This window comes from Eucyclogobius newberryi, unplaced genomic scaffold, assembly GCF_026437365.1.
Source record: "Eucyclogobius newberryi isolate DKJ021-1_F unplaced genomic scaffold, fEucNew1.0.hap1 SCAF_12, whole genome shotgun sequence".
Lineage (NCBI taxonomy): Eukaryota > Metazoa > Chordata > Actinopteri > Gobiiformes > Gobiidae > Eucyclogobius > Eucyclogobius newberryi.
The window spans coordinates 26,122,088-26,146,087 of NW_027315746.1; the positions used below are offsets into that span (position 1 = coordinate 26,122,088).

The 24,000-nt window shown below is 41.0% G+C and overlaps 1 protein-coding gene across 1 annotated transcript in view; it reads left to right on the top strand.

The window, feature by feature from the left end:
* The window catches only part of wnt9a (wingless-type MMTV integration site family, member 9A), a 45,481-nt gene that overhangs the window by 368 nt on the left and 21,113 nt on the right, over positions 1-24,000 (top strand). The window lies entirely within an intron of this gene.

Consider the following 24,000-nt stretch of genomic DNA (forward strand, 5'->3'; position numbering starts at 1 on the left):
TGTCTGGACATGTTTCAAGCTCATAAAAGCACTGACAGTTGGCTTTTTGTAGACTTCCAAGTTTTTTTTTTTAAAAACTCACTGAGAAGACACATGGCTAATAATTGATGTTAAAGTCCTGGGAAAACCATAGGCAATTAAAGCTGGGGTGGGCATTCTGGCACTGCACATTCTGTCAACATTACAAGCAGTTTATTGGACTTTTCTGAGTTATATTGTATTATTGAGAGATTGTAATAGGGCCAATACAAATACAATGAAAATAGCTAAAGCAACAATAACCAAGCACGTTAAAGTTCAAGTAACAAAGTAGCATTCATCAACTTTGACTTATTATGCCAAATATTTACAACTATTCATTTTCCAATTCTGCCAACTTAAGGGTGCACTACCTACTGCCAGTTTTTGGTGACTGACAGGTAGATTCTTTGGCTGAAACACTTCAATATGAGTGTATATAGTTTATGCTTGAGACCCAACAGCTGGTAACAATAAAGTAACCTGACTGAGTGAACCGGTGGCCGAAGCGTCTGCTCTGTCAGCGTGTGCAGTGTGAAATTCCCCCCATCTCCAGCATAAACACCACACTTTTCTTTGCTTTTTTGGCATTTCTGCTGCTCCCATCAAAGAAAAACAGCCAGGAGACGAACACGTGCTCGGGGCAGAGCAATGGTATTTTAATGTGCCTGAATCATGTCATGTAGGCACAGTATTGTTGGGTTTGCAGAGTTAAGTCAGTCAGGGTGTATATTTCAAAGTGGAAGGCAGTCTCTGGGAACGCCTTGGATTTTTAGGTGTAGTCGGTTATGACCTCCACTCTAGGAAGGCTGCAGGGAGCTGAGCACAGAGATCCGGGTAGGTGGGGGTTACAGCTGTGGTGTGCTGTGCTGTGCTGGAAGGGGAAGTGAAGGTTGTTTGAACAGGGGCAGCGTGTCAGGTGGAGGAGAGTGGAATTTCACCTGCGACAAGGGTTAAATATGAACTAATCCGAATGCAAATGAGGAGAGAAGGCGGGCGTCACGAGCGGGCACGGCTGGATCTCGGTGTAGCTTTGTTGAGTTGTGAATGTGTCTCTTCAGTGTTGGTTTTCAGGTCGCGTTGACTGAAGAATTCCCAAATGATCAAATGTCATCTCAGGGTGCTCTTTTGTGCTTTTTTGTTGCCTGCATGTGGATTAAGGTAGTCGAAAAATAAATACCCAGTTGCCAATCGATTCCAAAACTTGTAATGACACTTAGAGCTGTGCATTATGCCCCCAAAAATGTGTAGCTTTTTTTTCTTTCATATTGATTCAAGGCCGTTGCTAGCAATTTTGAAGCCCTGAGCAGAAATGTACTGCGGTGCCCCCACCCCCCCAAACACATACAAAATATTCATCAAAAGTAATTACGTTTCATGTATTCTGATGTATTTTAGATATAATATTGCTAGCAACGTGTTACTCATTTTGCTGCGAGGGCCCCCCACAGCCCCCGTGTTTCTCTGCACCGCCCCTGCTCCAGCTCCACAGTCCGATTGTAGGATCAGCTTGGTTCAGCTTGACGACTGAACACATCGCACGTCATGTTGCATTAGCTCTTTTTCACTGTGTCCGATTGCATATGAGGCAGATTGTTTTGCTCCTTATGAGTCGTAAAAATACTGTGTCAAAACTGCTCCCACTGTGCCCAGATCTGTGTGTTTAAACTGTTTAAAAAAAGGAGTTAGTGCTGTTGTCACGAAACTAAAATGTCAAACTCAATTTCGATACCAAGGAAAAAACTCGATCCTCAAGACCAATTTCAACACCACAAAGATATGAACAACTACTCTTTTTAGGTCAAGGTTTTAAACAATAGACACAAACAGACACAAAATAATAGCACTTTCTTTATTAAACATCTTATTATAGCCGTGATAAAGCTCAATATCATTTCAAAACTGTTGAACTGAAAGGTATCGATACTTGATACTAGTATTAGTATCAATTAGTGTCTGAATTTTGATACTTTTGACAAGAAATATCACAGAACTACAGACAAAGTAGGCCTACTACATGCTCCCTGTTTAATTACAAAAGGAACAATACAACTGCTGCTCAAATGTAGGCTACGTTAAGTAATTCAATCAAAAGTGTATGGGCTAAGCTGGTGCCCCTCGGAGCACGTGAAGCAGTTATGTGCATTATGGGAGCGGCGGCACGTGAACAGCGCAGACTTTTAATCATTGCCGTTTAACAATAGTCACATTTCTTCTGACATTGCATTTGGCTGTACTTTCGACACTATACACCAGCTACTGCAGTAACACAAAGTTGAGTTCAGTGTTAGAGCGGGAGGAAAGGTTTCACATTTGCTTGTCCTGACATAGACCGGCTGCGCTCTTAGGAAAGTGCTTGTTTTCTGTACTATTCGGCGAGGCTCCTTTGTGCTGATGGACCGGGCTGATGCCGAGTCGAGCAGAGACAAATGGCTGCCGACCGTGGAGTGATGACACTTGAAGCCCTCGCAGAGAACTCCGATTTATGGCAGAGAATGGGCCCAGCGTTCGGGTCAGACTGGTGTGAGTGCGCCTCCAGGACTGTCAGCTGATATGTGAGATCTACGGCGTGTCCCCCCGGGCAACGGTTTATCTGACGCAGCTGAAACGGCCAGCATTCTTAGTAAACAGAAGCTGGGACATGGGCATTTTTGCTGAAAGTTATCGAGGCATGAAACTGACATTTGTTTTTCTGCCAAGCATTGCAATTACGATTAGATTTGAAGTATGTTTTAATAGAAGGATTCAGTTCAAAGATGTGAGTTGAGATTTTTTTTTTTTTTAATAAGTATTCCCTTGTTGTAAAGGTGTATTGACAGGTTTCTTACATAATCCAAACATAAGGAGGTCTCTAGAGGAATTTGTATCACTCAAATAACTGCAGTATTTGCAATTTGTTGACCAGTAAAATTGCTATAATCTGATAGCCACAACTCAAACCGCAGCCCTAAGATAATTACTTCATTTTGTCGACTGTGTGAAACAGCAAGATGAACATATTTGTTATTTACTAGAGTAGAAGTTGTGATTTCTTGGTTTCTAGATTGTTACCTGAGCCAAGTTGGTGATGTTTTGGTGTTGGTTTGTCTGTTGGTAAAAGGGTTCAAAAGCAATAATTTGGACTGAATAAGAATTGATAGAAGAACAAATTCTGCCGTTGACCAATTGTCAATCGAGTGGGGACTAAACGCAGCCCATTAGCTCTTTTTTACTATAGTGTAATTGGCTTCAGTATAATTGAATCGCAGAGAAAAGCTTAATAAGTCTTCTCCTGCAAGAGGATCTGGGCCGGATGAGACACAGATCGAGACACGCAATTGGGTCCATAAGATTGAGACATTTTGACATAATTTATAGTAAATCAATTCTATGGCTGATTTGATTTATATCTCTGAGCAAATATTTTGGCTTTTGAAGAGATGTAACTCGCCAACACAGAAACAATTTTTTCAAAGCCAAATGCAAACGCAAGGGAAACATATCACAAGATAATTTTGCCGCAGTTTTATCCTAAGATCTCGTGGTACGAGCGATCCAGATAATTTTGTACAGTTTTTAGTCTCAGCAGCGGTAGGTCATCAAGTAGAGCATTCGACCATTGACCTGGAACTGTTTTTGAAAAGTCAATAGGGACTGAAACGTTTGCAGATGAAATGCCGGAACAACACCAGAAAAACTACCTTCAAAACTCAAGAGTACAAACCTATTTCATTTCACCTTCTTAAATTACCAGCTCCTACTGTAAATCTAACGTTGTTTTTTCAACGCCTACATGTGATTGAAGCCAACAGGCCCAAAGCGCAGATATAAAAAGACGCCTGACACACACTGTTGTAATTTATGTCTCTGGGTAAATGTTGTTCTCCTGGGTGTTGGACCCAAGTGTTGGCACGCGCCTCTGGAAAGTGGGTGATGCAAACATAGTGTATGGCACCTGTAATGGTTGGAAATGCGTCTGCCCTTCTCCCTGCAGCGTCATCCTGTGTAATAGGCATGTAACTCTGCGCATCTGTCCTCACTCGCAGTAAAGACGACATTCCGCATTAGCAAAAACATAACTCCAGCCTCAGAGTTGATGTGAGTGGTGTAAGTTGGTCGTACTGGGGTTAATTTATTAGTTATTTTGAAAGGGAAATGTGTCCTAATGCCTTCAGCGGATTTTCCAATGTATCCCATCTCCACTTGACCAATAAGAGACTACTGTGACCCTAAGTACAGGCTAAGTCCGTCAGTCTGTGTCTGTGCAATAACAGAAAATCATGTTAATATACAGTGTCCCTTTGCTAAACAAATACACAAATACATGATCTACACTGATTTGCACAGATTGCATTCCATCCAAGCAAAGTTATTGTATAAGTTGTCGAGTTGTGAATTGTCCTCTTAGAATTCTATCTGCATTCTGGGTAATTCTGAGACATTTACTTTTAAAGTTTTGACCACTCATACAGAAGAATGAGACAAGGAAATTGTTTTTTGCTCATAAAAACAAAGAAAATGCTCCAAACTCTACGAATTATTAATAAAGTGTACAGGCAATAGTAAGGAACAAGTATGAGTAACTCAATTTAGACAAAAACATCAGATGGAACCCTATAATTGAAACGGGAGCTATACCAACAAATATTTGGAGACTTGATTCCATGACGCAGGCTGTAGTGGCCCTGCATATCTGCAGCGGCTCCACCACTGGCTTTGGTCATTCATTTGTCTTTCCCTTTGAAGCCAAGGTTTGATTTTCTTCAGGTCAGATGGAAGTACAGTTAAGAGACATAATTGAGCTGTGTAGTCACTGATTATATGGTCTACTCCACTGCGTTCTTTCTTCGTTATTTCTTTGAATATCTTGGGAATGCTATGTCAACAGCCACAAAAGTTAGCCAAAATGTTGTTAATATTTAAACTAACAGTTTTGTACCCTACCCTGGCCTTTGTACTGCTCAGATACATCACACTCTAAAGTGAAGACAGACAGACAACAGTAAGGTCGACTTACTGTGATGAGGACTTCGAAAGGTCCCATTATATTTCATTAAAGTGTAATTTAAGTACTGTCATAGAGGGGGGCGTGGTCTGGCGTGGGTGAAAAATCTGTTTATACAAAATAGAAACACATTGTGTGAATTTTAAGCACAACTAATTCAATTTGATCCACAATTGTGTCTTAAAGGAGCTGTACCTACTGTGTTGAAATGTGAAAAACAGTAGTTCATGTAACCGATTTTTTGCACATATTAAGGTAGAATCTGTTTAAACCCCAGCACAGATATATTGTAAAAGTATGTATTTGAGTGAAAATGAGACAACAGCACTTCCTCTGCAGCTCCGAGAAGCTGTGGCGGTATTATGCTAATGTTTGTTAGCTTTACCTGGGATGGTAAAACTCACTCTGGGCTCAGAGATTTGTGAAAAGTGCTTATAGCCTCCTTAAAGGAGATTGTTGACATGGCATAAACTGATTGTACTATAGATGTTAAAATACAGCAGGCGGTACTAGCATCATGGTAGTATTTAGCCCAGAACTACCGTGAGCATTCATGTATATTTATAAAAAAACTGGGCCCTTGGACAACTTTATTGTTCTTCATGTCTTTGTTTCTTCCTTTGGTACAATTTATAACCCAATGTTAATGTTTTCTTTTGTAGTTTTGTTGTGAGTCTTCTACATTAAAATTAATGGATCCTCCTTCAGTGGGCGTCCCATCTGATGTCGACTGTGTCTATTTATTTATTGACCTTTATTTAACCAGGAAAGTGCCACATGTAGCATCTCCGTTTCAGTAGTCTTGTTACCAAAGGGGAGGAGCCTATTTTACATGTTTTTAGCGGGAGGGGGAATCTACGCAGACACGGGGAGAACATTCAAACTCCACACAAAAAGGCCCCACACCACCAGGGAACTGATCTGAGGACCTTCTTGCTGTGAAGCGAGCGTGCTAACCGCTGCCCTACCGTGTCTATAACTGACACAAATATGACTGACAAGCTTGACCAGAGTTCTCCCTGAATCATAACTGCAGGACTGCACTAAAAACGACGTTCAACTACACAAAGTCAGCTACACCTCCGTACTAGATGATAACAGATGGAGAACACTTGGAGATCTTGGTTGGAAAGTGATTTACTCCAAAATAAATCCACGTTGTATCCCCATTCTCCCAGTGGTGGAACATATAAGTGTAACATACAGAGGCCTGCTGGCGGTAGGACGCGTGTCTCTGGGCGGGGTGGGATTCCTGGAGTATAGTCTTGCAGCCGTTTTAAATTGTCATCCATCGCGCCACAAGAATGTGAACTTTCTTCCCCCGTCGGCCTGTTGTGGCAGGTGCTAAAAGTCTTATCGTCGGAGATTCAAGTACCACTGTCAAATCTGTCAGAGGAAGTCTGCCTGGTTGACCCTGAATGCAGGAGTTTAAATACGTGCTTGCTGGTTCCGCGGCGTGCCATCCTGCGGTCTTGTAAACCGAATGCCAGTGATTCAGTAGTTTGTTTTTATTTAGATGCGTGTGGCGTATACAGGAAATGTCTGCAGCGAGGCAAAGAATGAGCTTTGGATGGCAAGAGGTTCCATGTTCTAATGCCGCATTATGTAGCTGTGTTCGGCTTTAACAGGTCATTCTTTAAGCTCCTCTGAGTTTATACACAATCACAATGCTGTGTTCAATTTGTCACCATGATGCAGTTTTGTCATATTGACGTAGTTGTTCTTGTTTTAACCTGGTATTTTGATAATCCGCTCCTTGGCTTGTCTCTCCCCTTGCACCGTTGTCAAATAGAGTTTTAAAAGATCTTAGGCTTAATATTGCAAGGTTTCAGGTGGCAATTGTGGTCCAGGTATGACATGTAATACAAGTAGATCGTGATGATAAATGTTGAAGTGTGATGTATTGTTGGAGAAACGATAATATTGAAATCACTTAATGCCACTTTCACTGTAGACCAAATATACCGTCTGAACCATAATGTAAAATCACAAGCTGTTATGGATAAAAAGCTGAATTAAACACGAACACTAGTTAGGTAGTATCATTTATAGGGCTGTGCCATTATCAATATATTGTGATTCTAAATTTGGTGATACAGTATCGATATTGCGGGCTGTTGTATTGATATATCAAGTAATTTTTGGCATAATTTACTTAATGTTGTGACAGTGCTACAATGTTGTCACTTATTTAAAATATGAAACATTTGACATTTTGACTGTTTTGATGATTAAAATGGGTGTATTTCATTTTAAAGTTTGTGCAGGTCGTGGTTTAACAAATAAAAACGTTGTTAAAATGTTTTGGATTCTTTAAAAAATGGTGATATATCGTTGCATATTATGAGCAATACATGGAATATCGCATTTATCGCAGTATCATGTTATAATCGTATCGTAAGACGTGTGTATCGCATTGCATCATGAGGGACCCTGTGATTTCCGGAGTTGTACATGATAAATATTCAATCTTTTACAGTGGAAACTTTAAATATATCACCAAAAATCTGCGTAAAGTTTCCTGTCGTTAATGCACAGAAAAAAAATACATAATAAATATTGAGCCCCAAAAACTATAGAAAAGAAAAGTCCCATTCAGTATCTTTCTAGCAAAATTTTTCGTAGCCTGTACTATTTGAAACCAAACAAAGTACGGTTTACATTTCCTCGCAATCGCCGCCACGATCAACAAAACCACAACAAGATGCGGAAAACTAGCCCAATATCCTCCATCCATCCATCGCCGGCTCGTGTACCCATGCCTCTTTGAAACAAGCACGACTGTTTTCAGTGCTCCATTAGGACCGGCGGGCGGCCAAAACCAACAAACACACCAACACATGTGCGCGAGCCAGTTGAGATGTTCAAGTTAACCCAAATCAGCTTGTTTTAGCTTCAATTCTTTAAAACCTGCGAGTCTAGTCGAGTCGTTGTGCGTGCGGCCCTTCCCCTTGCAGCGGTTTGTGGTTAGCTGCTGTGTGATTACCGCTCGTTTACGAAGCAGGAGTCGTGAAGTAGGGCTGCAGACAGTGGTGGCGGGAGGCTTATTACCGAGGACTTAAGAAATGATTAGGCCTGACGTGCAAGCAGCAGCAGCAGCAGCAGCAGCACAAGCACAAGCACAAGCAGGGCGGGGAGCGACACTGATAGTAGGGATTTCCCAGCTTGCATGGGATATCCTGTGGCTACGGACCACGCCTCGAAAGGGTATCGCTTTACCAAGAGCGAGCAGAGATAGGATTCTTTGCGTGAAGTGCTGCTTTCTGTGATCGAGGTGTAAGTTTATCAGTTTGCTGTCTTCCAGGTTTTTGAAGCTCGCGGCGCTATTTCCGTGCGCGCCACAAGGGGGGGCAAACGACAGCGCCGTGTTACTCCGGTGTAACGGGAGGAGAGTGGGAAATGAAACGTGAAAACATCCAATGTAAATGTAGCCGAGTCAGAGGAATAGTAATGTATGAAATGAAAACAGAGCGCATGTGCCGTTGTGGGGGAGACGTGTGCAAAGTGTGTGTTGGCTGCAGGTCACACTGTAGCAGGCTCGGTGCACACGCCTTGTTTTGAACAGAGCTCCACGTGGACTAAAGAGGAAGGAAACTACTGAATACACTCAGATGGATGTATAAATAGCTATTAAAAGTATTGTAGTGATTCCCTTCCACAAATTCAACTGCTGCTACTTCTACAGCCTCAACACAATACGCAACTTAAATCAAGTTTGAATTAATTCATTAGTTGCACTGGTATTGGTATCAAATATCAGGCCGATCCATTACTTTGAATGAATATCGGTTCCACAATATCGATCTGATATCCTAGTTTGATCTCTGAACTGATGTAATTTGTTGTAATCCCAAATGTCTCATAATGTTTGAACTTTCTTCTGCAAAGCTGTTCTGTAGCTACTTGAAGAGCAATAACGTATTTATATCAGTTTTGTCATATGTTGTTTGTGTTTCAGTCTTTGCTCTGGTATCGGTTCACTACAACATATAAAAAGAACTGCAGCTTGTTTTGATTGATTTTAGGACTATGTATTTGAGCCTCAGAACTCCTGCCATGGACACAGTGAACAGATACCTTTGGCTGCAGCATAGAACACAAACTGGACTGACATAATGAGAGTCGTCAGACAAATGGAAAAACTGACATTCAATCGTAATTTGAATAATATTGTCGCTTCAATAAAATCAAATGTGATGGACTTTGGTCTAAATGGGACAAGTTGTGCTTTTCTGTTGGAAGTCTTCTGTTTTTCCCTTTGCTCCCGCTCTCTTTGTCGTGTTCTGTGTTCATTTTTGTTTTGTTTATATACATTTTAAATTGGAAAAAAGAAAAGAAGAAAAAGCTGTGAGTATAAGCCAGCTCCAGCTAGAGTTGCTTAGTAAAAGAAACAAATGTGCATTCACAAATATAACCAAATACTATAACACATACTGTAAATGATGGCGTTATTAAATGGTAAAAACAACAGAAGTGCAAATTCATTGATTATATTGCAGGTTGTCGCTGGGGTGTGTAGGTGTTCTCATGTTAGAGGGTTTATTGGTAAAATGAGTTTTCAGTATTGATTTCATGAACATAAATAGTACTTTACCATTTAACACAAGAACAATTTTCGTCCTCCACGGTCTGAACTCTCAAATCCCCAAATCTTTTCATTGACAATTTGAAATGATTGGCTCTCAATTTGATAAAAAATTAAATGAATTTCCCTAAGATGAAGCCCCATGTTTATAAGACAAAGTGATAAAAAAAAGCAAGAAAAAGAGAAAAGTGGTCCATAATCCTAATCCCAGTTGCAGTATGGTAACAGTATGGTAACAATATGGTATGGTAACATTATGGTAACAATATGGTAACATTATGGTAACAGTAGGGTAACAGTTTAAACAGTATAAACAGTATAAACAGTATGGTAACAGTATGGTAACATTATGGTAACAATATGGTAAAATATGGTAACATTATGGTAACATTATGGTAACATTATGGTAACAATATGGTAACATTATGGTAACAGTAGGGTAACAGTTTAAACAGTATAAACAGTATAAACAGTATGGTAACAGTATGGTAACATTATGGTAACAGTATGGTAACATTATGGTAACAATATGGTAACATTATGGTAACAGTATGGTAACATTATGGTAACAGTACGGTAACAGTATAAACAGTATAAACAGTATGGTAACATTATGGTAACAGTATGGTAACATTATGGTAACAGTACGGTAACAGTATAAACAGTATAAACAGTATGGTAACAGTATGGTAACAGTATGGTAACATTATGGTAACAATATGGTAACATTATGGTAACAGTATGGTAACATTATGGTAACAATATGGTAACATTATGGTAACAGTATGGTAACATTATGGTAACAGTACGGTAACAGTATAAACAGTATAAACAGTATGGTAACAGTATGGTAACAGTATGGTAACATTATGGTAACAGTATGGTAACAGTATGGTAACAATACGGTAACAGTATGGTAACAGTATGGTAACAGTATGGTAACATTATGGTAACAGTACGGTAACAGTACGGTAACAGTACGGTAACAGTGCGGTAACATTATGGTAACATTATGGTAACAGTATAAACAGTATAAACAGTATGGTAACAGTATGGTAACAGTATGGTAACAATATGGTAACATTATGGTAACAATATGGTAACATTATGGTAACAGTATGGTAACAGTATGGTAACAATACGGTAACAGTATGGTAACAGTATGGTAACATTATGGTAACATGGTAACAGTATAAACAGTATAAACAGTATGGTAACAGTATGGTAACAATATGGTAACATTATGGTAACAGTATGGTAACAATATGGTAACATTATGGTAACAGTATGGTAACAGTATGGTAACAATACGGTAACAGTATGGTAACAGTATGGTAACATTATGGTAACATGGTAACAGTATAAACAGTATAAACAGTATGGTAACAGTATGGTAACAATATGGTAACATTATGGTAACAGTATGGTAACATTATGGTAACAGTACGGTAACAGTACGGTAACATTATGGTAACAGTATAAATAGTATAAACAGTATGGTAACATTATGGTAACAGTATGGTAACATTATCGTAACAGTACGGTAACAGTACGGTAACAGTAGGGTAACATTATGGTAACATTATGGTACAGTATAAACAGTATGGTAACAGTATGGTAACAGTATGGTAACATTATGGTAACAGTACGGTAACATTATGGTAACATTATGGTAACAGTATAAACAGTATGGTAACAGTATGGTAACAGTATAAACAGTATAAACAGTATGGTAACAGTATGGTAACAGTATAAACAGTATAAGATATAAGAGAGAGATAAGATATTCCTTTATTGTCCCACATGGGGAAATTTCATTGGTGCAACGCAGGTAGATACAGAGGTAGATACAGAAGAACAGATCACTTATAAGAAGTCTGAAAAACACTTTCAGTAGAAGATCTCCTATAAATAAATAAAAACTCCCATAGACAAATAAATAAATAAATAAATACCATTGCATGTGATCCCGACAGTAATTGCACATGAATATGTGTCACGACAGCACATAGATTGCACATGAATTTCACAGTAATTGCACATGAATTGCACATGAATTCCAACAGCAATTGCACATACGACAGAATTGCACATCAGTATTAGGTTAGGTCAGTATTGCGAGTGTTCAGTACTAACAGTTTTTGTTAAAAAGTCTGACAGCAGCTGGAAGGAAAGACCTACGGAACCTTTCCTTCACACATCGAGGGTGGATCAGTCTCTCACTGAAGCTGCTCTCCAGAGCAGAGAGAGTGTCCTGCAGGGGGTGACACTCATGGTCCAGCATAGATGTGAATCTAGCCAGGACCCTCCTGTCCCCCACCTCCTGCACCGAGTCCAGAGCACAGCCCAGGACGGAGCTGGACTTCTTGATGACTCTGTCCAGCCTCTTCCTCTCTCTCTCTGCGATGCTGCTGCTCCAGCAGGCCACACCTACAGGAGGGCCGATGCCACCACAGAGTCGTAGAAGGTCTTCAGGAGTGGCCCTGTCACTCCAAAAGACCTGAGTCTCCTCAGGAGGTAGAGCCGACTCTGGCTCTTCCTGTACAGTGCGTCTGTGTTGTGAGTTCAGTCCAGTTTGTGGTTCAGATGAACACCCAGGTACTTGTATGAGTCAACTCTCTCAATGTCCCGTCCCTGGATGTTCACTGGTGAGGGGGCAGTGGGGTGGCGTCTGCGGAAATCCACCACCATCTCCTTGGTCTTCCCCGCGTTGATGAGGAGGTGGTTCCGCCGACACCAGTCCACAAAGTCCTGCGCCAGTCCTCTGTACTCCGCGTCATCGTCGTCCGTGATGAGTCCGATGATGGCAGAGTCGTCAGAGAACTTCTGCAGGACACAGCTGTCCGTGTCATGTCTGAAGTCTGCAGTGTAAAGGGTGAAGAGAAAGGGCGCGAGGACAGTGCCCTGGGGCGCCCCCACACTGCAGGTCCGAGTGTCAGACACACAGTTCCGGGCTCTCACAAACTGGGGTCAGTCTGTGAGGTAGTCCAGGATCCTCTCTGCCAGGTCATACTCCACACCAGCCGTCTCCAGCTTGTCCCTCAGGAGCAGCGGCTGGATGGTGTTGAAGGCGCTGGAAAGATCGAAGAACAGAATCCTCACAGAGCTGCCAGGCTTTTCCAGGTGAGAGAGAGAGCGGTGCAGCAGGGAGATGACGGCGTCCTCCACTCCGATACCAGGCCGATATGCAAACTGCAGCGGGTCCATGGCTGAGCTCACGGTGGAGCGGAGGTGGTCCAGGACTAGCCGCTCCAGTGTCTTCATCAGGTGGGACGTGAGAGCCACCGGCCTGAAGCTGTTGAGGTCTTTGGGGCGCGGTGTCTTAGGCACAGGTACCAGACAGGAGGTCTTCCAGACCTGTGGTACCACCCTCAGCTTCAGGCTCATGTTGAAGACATGCTCCATAACTCCACACAGTTCATCTGCGCAGGACTTAAGGAGCCTGGGGCTGATGCCATCAGGTCCTGCTGCCTTCCTCACTTTAATCCTCTTCAGCTCACTCCTCACCTGTGCTGCTGTGACAGTCAGTGGTTGGCAGGGGGACCGTGTGCTGGGGGGATGGGTGAGTCCAGGCGAAGTGGGGAGCTGATGGTGTGGGGCAGATAAGCGAAGAGGAACAGATGCAGGGCATTGTCCAGCTGTGGAAGAGGGAGCATGCAGCTGTGCAGGGGGAGGGGCGGGTGACCGATCAAACCTCAAGAAGTGAGCATTTAAATCACTCACCCACTGTAGATCCCCCTCTGTCTGGGCAGGGGGGATTTTGAAGCCCGAGATGGTTTTCAGGCTCCTCCACACTCCCTGAATGTTCTTTTGCTGCAGCTGCTCCTCCATCCTCCTCTTGTAGCCGGCCTCAGCCTGCCTGATCTTCCTCCTCAGCTCCTTCTGCACAGTCCTCAGCTCCTCCTTGTTCCCTGACCTGAAGGCTCTCTTCTTCTCCTTCAGCAGAGCCTTCAGTTCACGCTTAATCCATGGCTTGTTGTTTGGAAAACACCGCACCGTCCGGGAGGGAACAATGTTCTCAAAACAGAAGTTGATGTAGTCCGTGATGCACTCTGTGATGGTGTTGATGTCCTCCCCATGTGGGTCATAAAGCTCAGTCCAGAGAGTGGTGCTGAAGCAGTCCCTCAGAGCCTCCTCGCTCTCAGCAGACCACATCCTCACCTCACGGGACACCACAGGCTGCCTGCGCACGATGGGTTCATACACAGGCCTCAGATGTACAAGGTTGTGGTCCGAGCTGCCCAAGGGAGGGAGGGGGGAAGAAGAATAAGCCTCCTTGGTATTGGCAAAAAACAAGTCCAATGTTCTATTCTCTCTGGTGGAGCAGGTAACATACTGGGTGTATGTTGGTAGAACAGAAGAGGGAGAAGCGTGGTTAAAGTCACCAGAGATGAGGAAGAGAGCCTGTGGATGCTGTGTTTGCAGCCTACAAGTGCAGGAGAGCAGTGCTTCACAAGCATATTCAGCATTGGCAGACGGGGCCACATAGACTGCGATCAAAATCACATGTGAGAACTCCCGGGGCAGATAATATGGCCTCATGCGAATAGCCAATAGTTCAATATCCTTGTTACATAGCTGCTCCCTCACTGTGCAGTGTTCGGGTTTGGACCAGCTCGTTTTCACATACACCGCCAGACCTCCACCTCTTTTCTTCCCGGATTCTCTCGTTCTGTCCGCCCGCAGCAGATGAAAATTGTCCAAACCTACAATAGAGTCTGGCATTTCTGCTGTTAACCAGGTCTCTGTGAAAATCAAGACGCTGCTGTCCCTATAAATCCTCTGGGACCGCATGAGGCTCGCTATTTCCATCATTTTATTTTGAAGGGACCTCACGTTACCCATGACTACGGCGGGAACCGACTTCCTGTTTGTCCCTCTCTTCTCTCGGAGTTTACGTCCAGCCCGTCTGCCTCGTTACGTTTTCCTTAGGATGTCCGCCGGGATAACGTGACGATCTCCGGGTAAGACGACAGTTCTCCGCAGTTTCATGAGTTCCTCCTTTGTGTAAACGCGGTACGGCGCCGGGCGGGGAGCGGGGCCGGAGCCGGGGGACTCAGAGCCAAAACACATCGCAACGACACGACGAAAACACTCAATCCAGCCGAATAAAGTTAAAACAAGTTAATTTAAAGCGATTCCAGTGCGTGTCCCGTTCGTTCGTGAAGTTCCTCTTTCATATAAACGTGTACATAAACGTGTACCGACGACACGCCGTACTTTAGCGCGGCCGGAGGGCGCAGGGGGGCTGGTGGGCTCGCTCGGAGCTAGCTCACGTCACAACAACACAACATATTTATACAACATGTATAAACAGTATGGTAACATTATGGTAACAGTATGGTAACATTATGGTAACAGTACGGCAACAGTACGGTAACAGTACGGTAACATTATGGTAACATTATGGTAACAGTATAAACAGTATGGTAACAGTATGGTAACAGTATAAACAGTATGGTAACAGTATGGTAACAGTATAAACAGTATAAACAGTATGGTAACAGTATGGTAACAGTATAAACAGTATAAACAGTATGGTAACAGTATGGTAACAGTATAAACAGTATAAACAGTATGGTAACAGTATAAACAGTATAAACAGTATGGTAACAGTATGGTAACAGTATAAACAGTATGGTAACAGTATGGTAACAATATGGTAACATTACGGTGCAGTGTGGTGTTTTTAGTGATGTATTTGAGGTCAATGGAGCAAACCACCAATTTTTTACACTTCCCCAGTTTTTCCAACTCCGAGCACATTTGTCAACAATTTTTCAGACTTTCCAAAGATGACTTAAACACAGCATCGTTGCAGTGCACTTTTGGTATTAGTCACCCTCTGGTCTCTAGTAGTGTGGTCCTGCCTACAGCAAACCCAAGCTGTCAAAGCAAACACACCGTCCTAATTCCAAATGACAACCAAATCAGTTTATTCCTACCTCTGAGTTGGAACACAGGCACAAACTCTGGGAACTCCTCCCGCTTTGGAAAGTCTTGCTGGTCAAAATGATTCCTGCAGATGGAGTTTTCTTTTGGAGACGTGGGCAATTTACAAAACAGGAAAGCTAATATAGGCTCAAGATAGTTTTAGTGGTCAGGCATTGATGAGACGATGCTAGTTAGTGCGACCGCTACGTCCAAGTGTTTTCCGCGCTTGACCACAGCCGCCGGACCTGTGGGACTCCAGCCGACATGGACGCTGACATGGGCCAGGATTAGCAGATTGACAAACTCTCATTATAATTGTGGACTCGAATGAACTATGTTTTATGTCTGTGGAAGCGGTTACGTACGGGTTCTATACTATATTTAAAGGGCCTTTAATTTGAGCCTTTATACCATAATTCTGTTTCCTCATCATAAAGTTGGAGTGTGTTTTGTCTCGTTTATGTGCGTTTGAGTAATCTTTCATATTCTATCTCCTTCAGAGCTCTCAATGCGGGGTCATCTTGAAATAGTGTTTCATTTCAAACTCTACTCAATTCTCGATGCTGATTTTGATGACTTGATGAAATAATTATTGAAATAAGAATTCTCGTTTTTATTGTGTTAAACAAAAGACATTTTCAACACAGAATAATAGTATTTCTTTATGGAACACTGTGGTCCTGTCATTCAGATCATTCTAAAGTTGTTCTGTTAAAGGGATTTTTGAAATATTGACATTGCCCAAAAGAGTATCTAGTTTTAGTAAAAATGATTACTGTATTTTTTTGTATTTTTGACAACCCTAATGCACAACAAATCTGATGATTATCTTATTCCTGGAGCCAGATTATTGACATGTTAATGTTAGTCACATCTGACGTGAGCAGAGGTGGGTATAGCCGCCGAAAAATGTACCCAAGTAAAAGTAAAGTTACTTCAAAATGATTTTACACTGGTAGAAGTACAAAGTAGTGGTCCAATAAATTGAAGAGAGAGAGCAAAAGTATTTGGGGAAACATATACTCAAGTAAGAGTGTTTGGACGTAACACCTGATTTATCATTTGAAGTTAATGTAACTGGAAAACAAAACATTAAATAATGCATAGAATCTGGTTTTATGACCGAATAGACACAAAATGATGCTTTTGTCACTTGTAGATTTATTCTTAAAACTTAAGAATAAATCTAAATAAAACTTACTCAATTAAGACTACTGTTACTTCAGTAAAAATATTACTCAAGGAGGAGTCAAAGTGTCAGAAAGTTACTTCAAAAAGTACAATTTCGTGAAATGAAGTCATTAAATGTGGAGTATTACCCACCTCGGGATCTGATTCCTTTATGATTATTTCTTTATGATTATTTATACCTCTGTGTTGACAAGGAACATGATGCACAACAGGCCAAACTAATGTGGCAAAGACAAAGCTCGAGCGCGTACTGTCATCGTGTCCTTAGGCAAGACACTGCACCAACCTAACCTATCACGAATATGAACCTAAAATCTCTACAAACATGTTCTGATTTGCTCTGGTTCTTGTTTGCGGTTCATATTTCAATCTTCTCTCAAATGTTGATTCTCCTCGAAATGTACACTTCAAACAGACTCCAACTTTCTCAAATCCAATTGCGATTATATTTCGCCCAAACCTTCCTGCCCCGCCTCTTTCTTACCCCCGCCGAGTATGCAGTCCCATTATTACAAGCTTGTTTACAGGATTGACAAAATAATTACTCATATTTTTCGTTCTGCTTCGACGAGTATCCATTTAAAATCGTATTATTGTATTAACTAACTGCCACCATTGACTCCACACACCTTCCCCCCCGGACACGATTAGAAGTAATTTGCACCACGTTGAGCCCGCGCTGGCATCTTTAATCGTCCATCACTTGTCATGATGTGGATTCTTGCTTGGAGACGACCACAATACCTCCCTGGTGACTCCAAACAGTAATCAACTCTTATTGTGATTGTACGTCAGTAGCAACCTGTAAATATTTTCGCGTTAGGAGTAGTGGAAGACGTTGGAATCCCACAGACGGATTTCATAAACAGAATTGAGGGATTCCGGCATGCTACTGTTTTGTTTTGGGTTTTTGTGGTCTGACAGCGCATGCTTGGGTTGTTCTCTGAAGTGTTTGTGCTCAGTGCGTGGCAGAAAGAAACAAACCGTACATGAGCACATTTAAAGAAGAGGATCTGACAGCTGGTATTCAAGAAATAATAGAATTGTTTATAGTATTTCAACCAAGAGAGTCGTGGAGACAGATGAGTGAGGTGTGATGAAGAGTTTATTGAATGGGTACATTTAGGATTAGAGTTAGATGTTAAAGTTAAATTTAGGATTAGGGTCAGGTTTTGGGGGTTAGAGTTGACAATTGAGTGAATATATATATGTCTTGGATTATTTAATTTTAATATTCAGAATATTTTCTACCAACGCATGAAAAATATGCTAAAATGTGAATGTCTATGAAGTTACAGTACTGTTACTGTATATTATGAATTTTAGATTTATCTCTTTTCAATTTTTATTTTCTAGTCGTGATACTGCAATTTCAAACTTGATTTTAATGCTAAGAAAAAGGCTCGATACCTATTTCGATATCTCAATCACAATAAAACCCCAATTTGTAATTTTCAACAATAAATACTTGTAGTTTCTTTGATATTACCATGTGGCCTCATCATCCTGATATAGGTAGATTAAGTCCAATTCTAAAATGGTTTAGAATAGGTCAATTTTTTTTGTTTTTATGTGCATCTTTTCAGTATTAATACTTGCGATAAGTATCCAGTTTCAATATTGGTTTTGGTGTCGGATTTTCAATCCTTTTGACTGCTTGGCCTGATGCTGAAATGCTGGTGATCTCTGAAATTACATTTTTACAGTCCATTTTAGTAACAACAGTTAATCAAGTAGTTTTTTTTATAGACATATAAATATTTCATGCACTTTCATAAATATTGCAATTGCATGATTATTAAGTGGTGTGATATGTGTTATATCTGATTATACTTTTTTGATACAATTATAAATAAAACATTCATTATTTGTTTATTAACAGTTACAGAGTTATTATTAATTTATTAACTGTCAAATAAAAAAAATAAAAACTTAACAGAGCAATACTGAGACTAAAACGAGGCTATTTGGACTGAATTAGAAAAATCATTAATAAAATCAACGTTTTAATTAAAAAAAACTGTAAATGTATATCAGATAGAGGACATTGGTGTGATTGTGATATATTTACCTTGTTGCAATATTGATTATTTTTAAAGCTAATGTTGCAATATCAATGCATTTCCTGTATATTGTGTACATAATGTGACCTTTTGAACAATAATACGCTGCCTTTCCCAGAGCCAAAAGCGCTAACCTCTGCCTCCAGTTTGTATTCCATTGGTTTCTCGCGGCGCACGTGGTCTCCTAAAGCAATCATATTTCATGGTTGAACTGTGCTGCCCCGGCCGGTCACAGTAGCGGCCTGTAGTGTGAGCGTGAGTACAGTTTGAGTGGGGGGTGTGTGCCGCGGCCACGCTGGTACTGCCGGATCTGTGCCATGGCGTGGACTTGAACAGGTTAGTCATGTGGAGGCTGCTGCTGAACGCCCAATCTGTGCCAGTCACACGCTGACCAGGAGCGGGCGGCTGACCTCAGGGCTCGCGTCTCGCACAGCGCTTAAACCTCTTACCTCGCTCTCGCCCCACCGTTCACAGAGCCACAGCGGCTGCTCGGAGCGGGAGAGGGAAAGTCCACTGGGGTTAGGGCCACACGGGCTCCACGGGCTCCACGGGCTTGTGAACCATCAGTTTATATCATATTAAATTCTACAAATGTTGAATTAGCGATTTGCAACCGAAAGAGGGTTCTCACAGGTTCTCTTTCTCACCACCTTTGTGTTTCGAACAGCTTGACTTATAATGAAGGGAAGTGCTTCTATAAAGTATGATTACTGATCTATAACGTCATTAACCATAAAACAATTATGTTTAGAAGACATTAGCTTGTCAGGAAGGAGAAGGATAGTTGGATTGACTCTGGTAAACTCACATTGCATTAGACAGACGTACGTTTTAACTCTCAAGAAGCTGCTTGGATGAGTGGTGAAACATATCGACTTTTGTCCAGGTTAGTGTAGTCACGATACTTATATTTCTCTACTCAATTTCAATACCCGGATGATATGATGATATTTCAAAATGCTCTTTTTTAGGTCAAACAGACACAAAACAGTATTACATTCTTTGTGTTTCCATGTGAGCTTATGTTACTGTAGTTCTGGCAAATCTTATGAGCGTTCTAAAACTGCTTAGAAAAGTCACATTTTGTATAGTTCAAGGGCCTTTTTTAGTATAGATACTAGTTTTAGTATCGATTAATTTTAGATTTTCTATACTTTTGACAGCCCTAGTCCAGATTGCCAATTTTTATCAACGTTTCTATGCTTGGAAAACTGAACAGGAACCCAAGTACATCTATGTATAAATGAGTGTGAAAAGTGGCAATTTATTTTTGGTATTTGGAAGTAACTGAATCATTCTTACTGTAAACCACAAAGTGATGTACAAGATTTTTTAACTGGAATGAGCTCATTTTTAAAGTTTTTTTTTACATACAGCTTCTACGACAATATCTACTTATACCACGACTACTTACTTTTAGTTCTGCTCAGGGGATTTTATTTAGACACGTTTCAGTAGTATGGCAGATGTCTGGTCAGCGACTGGTGTGACAGACGGGACAGATGACATGAGGCCGGCTCATATCCGGTGAGGTCATCGCTGATACTCGTTTCCTCCTCTGATTTCTGAACCACAAAGCTGCTTCTCATTCTACTGACGCCTTTTACTTTAACTATCAATGACTTCCAGAGTGTTGTAGCAGTCGTCACAGCAGCCCGCTGACTAATCTTTAGAATATATTCATTTAGGGTGCATTTAAACTTTATTTGGTTCTAAACTGAATCCATTTTTCTCCTGGTGTAGCCTTGGTTTTAGAGCTATTATTATTTATTTTCCATTTTTCTGGAGGGTCAAAGCACAATTTTGATTTTACAACGATACACGCAGTGTCGTCTATGATTAAAACTGTTAAAATGATCTGAAAAGAGACAGACAGCAGAAGGGTATAGCAATATTTCTGCATTTTTTGGGTTCATTTTGTCATGTTGTCCATTTACGTTCTTGAACCTCAACCAAGACATTTAAAGACACATTTTGTGTTACCAATGTATCAATTTGACCAAAATGCCAGATTTCCACAGGAATGAGATCACGATTCGCTTTTTATCACCATATTGCTCAGCCCTGCTTGGTTTTGTCCAGTTCTAGTCCTTATTTATTCCATTTAATCCAGGTTTAGTTTCAAATTTAGTCCCATGTAATCCTAATTTTGAATGAAACAAGACACCTACATGCATTTGTGTTTAATTAATTGTTGCAGTATTCGATTCGATTTTTACACATTATTGAAAGGTTGAAAACATTTATTATTAATTAATTATGGCAAAAGTAAGGCTAATTGCATATTTAGTTTGTATATATATAGACTATTTACCTTGACTTTTTACTGATCCGATCTGAAAACATTCACTGTTTTTGTTCTTTGCCACTTTAGACTAGTGTGCTTCGTGATCCTTCAGATATTTTTTATAAACATTAATAGGCGTGTCTAGTTGGAGGATTAGCCTCTTGACCATACTTTAGGTAAATTGAGGAAACCCAGATATTGAAAACATACAAACAAGATATTGGACCTTTGCTGTAAAATGTGCATAAAAACTTACATGATTTTTTTACTCAGTCAAGTTGTGTTGAATTGGGTTGTTTCATGGACTGTAACTAACCATAATGGAATATGAAATATGGTTTCATCAATTCTCCAAGCTGTCGAGCACATTGTCAAGCCTGGTTAGTGTGGGCAGGAGGAAAACACCACACACATTCCCCCGCTGGCTCCTGCATGGCATGGGCCGCGACGCACCAGAGGGTCAGGGTGGTCTCAAGTTCATCCAACTCTTCTCTCTGAAAACTAGGAACACTTTAACGTTTTAAGCATTTCAAGTAAGGAGGAAAAGGGGAGAGAGAAATCATAGCTCCGGCATGTGGAGTTTCCTACAAAAACGCAGTTTGTACTGGGCTAATGCACTCAGATGGATCTCAGGTGAGCCGGGCCGTTAGTCTTCATGACAGCTACAATAATCCCCCCATCCACCCCACATCCACCCCACATCCACAAACTCAATCTTTGTAACACTTTCAGAGAACGGTATAAAAAAAATCCATTAAAGGAAGAAAATCTATTTTGCGTTTACATTGCAAACACTGTGAGAAATTTATGTTAGAATTTCCCATTTGTGTTTTTCTAAACCCTCTCGTGCAGTACAGAGAAGTTAGGATAACAGTTTGAAAAGCCTAAATAAAGCATAGTAACTAGTTCATCAATATCCTGAACCTGTAAATAAGTACTCACGAAGCCTCAATAAACTATTTGTACGTTATAAATTAAGTGTTTGTTCATGCTAATTATGCTAATTATATATCAACACAGGAGTATGCTAAGGAAATGCTGTCAAAATACATACATTCACAAGTTATCTAGCGTTAGCCAACTATTTTCAGTTAACAGTTAGTCACACTCGCCTATTTTGTATCTAAAAACGTATCTGCGTGTGTTTGCTACAGCTCACAGAAATACATGCAGTTCCCCCAAAGTCATGTCACTGCAATACTGTGTTATGTATATGTGTGTATTTCTATAGGTGTATACTTTTTTAAATGGCATTCTTTACAAGTACATATAAACAACTATGAGAGATTCATAGACACCAATGCTATATTCTGTTGCTACAAGAATTAAATGATGTTTTTGTATATTTCATTGTGTCCTCTGCATTTGAGCCATTCTTTAACCTGCGATATCACCGTGGAAAATGTGTTATTGTGAGAAGAAACATCCCAATATTACGATTATTCACGAATATTGAAACCATGACCATCAACAGGGACCATCTTAATGAGATCAAACCTTCTGAATGACTAAATAAGGTTAATGTGAAATAAACAGACTTTACATTTGCATTCAACCCGGACCAATCCCAAGTTCTTGAGCGAGGTTTTGGTCAGGAATGATGGAGGAAATCTTGGCACTCATAGAAAACCCTCTCAGACACAGATAGAACATGCAAACTCCATACCACCCAGTTCAGAGATTGCACCCAGGACTTTCTTGCTGCGAATGGAGTGCTTAGCAGGGCCACGCTCGCCAAAATATGTAAAAAACACTAAGACAAAGCAGCTCTGCAGTTAAAACATTCCCTCGGTGTTGAAATATCAAAACAATGACTTTTTATGAGAATGAATTGTTATTTGACTTTCAGTGGAAGCCTTAAAATAGTAACAAAAACTGGCCAAGGACACACGTCTATGTGGTGCAGCCCAAACTCGCAGACAGACTCAGTTTTGTCTGGTTTTGTTTTGCGCCAACAGCTGGTGGGAATGATTGGCATCCGTTTATAGTAATTGACCAGTGGGAATACGACGGGCTGGGGAGAAGAGAAACACGTTCAGGGGGAGGACCTAGACCACACAATCGGCAAGTTCAGGCTTATGCTCTCGCCCCGGCTTTGTGCTGTCTTCTGCCTGGGCAAGTTCACTTCTGGAGCTGTTGACTTAAGAGCGTAAGTGCCCGTGTGTTTCCATGTATCCACGCTTGTATGAACATATGCACAGGGTAAACGCCGGCCTAAAGCACCTGTTATTGCACAGGGGAGGAGGCGGTGAATAAACACCAGGCTAAGAGACACACTCTTTTGGATAATCCGTGAGCAGGACCAATTTCCTCACTGCAGTTTGGGATATCTTTGCGCTTGTGCGATTCTGCGCAGTACAATCTATCGAAATGTTACTAAAAATGCATTGGTTTAAGGTTCAGTCTATCTTAAACTCAGCTTGGTGAGTGCAAACTACTTCTTGAGGCTCTGTGGACGACCTGGGGCTGATAGTTGAAAGATTGCCCTTCTGCGCCTCTGTCTTCCATCAATCACTTTTACAATTACAATTATACACATTCACTTAACCTTTGGGTTAGAGGACACACGGCCTCTGAGTCCCAATAAGTATGTTCCAATTTGAAAGCTAATAAAAGTTTTAAGTCACTTGATTTACTGTCTTAAAATGTGAAAAACTCATTTTAAACTCATTGCAATAGTCCACATGTATCGCTCACTTACCTCATGCATCCTAAAATCGTAATCCTAAATATTCACTGTGATGAGTTTAAAGGGGCTTTTCAGAACCCTCACAATAAAGCCGTCACAATAAAGCTAACAAACATTAGCACGCTAACGCCGCAACTGCTGCTTCGCGGAGAATAAAACACTCGAGACAGAGTTTACTTTATGACATGCAAAAACTTGGTAGTGGCACTTTAAGACCACTACCATTGGGCTGGACCATGTGACAAAAAT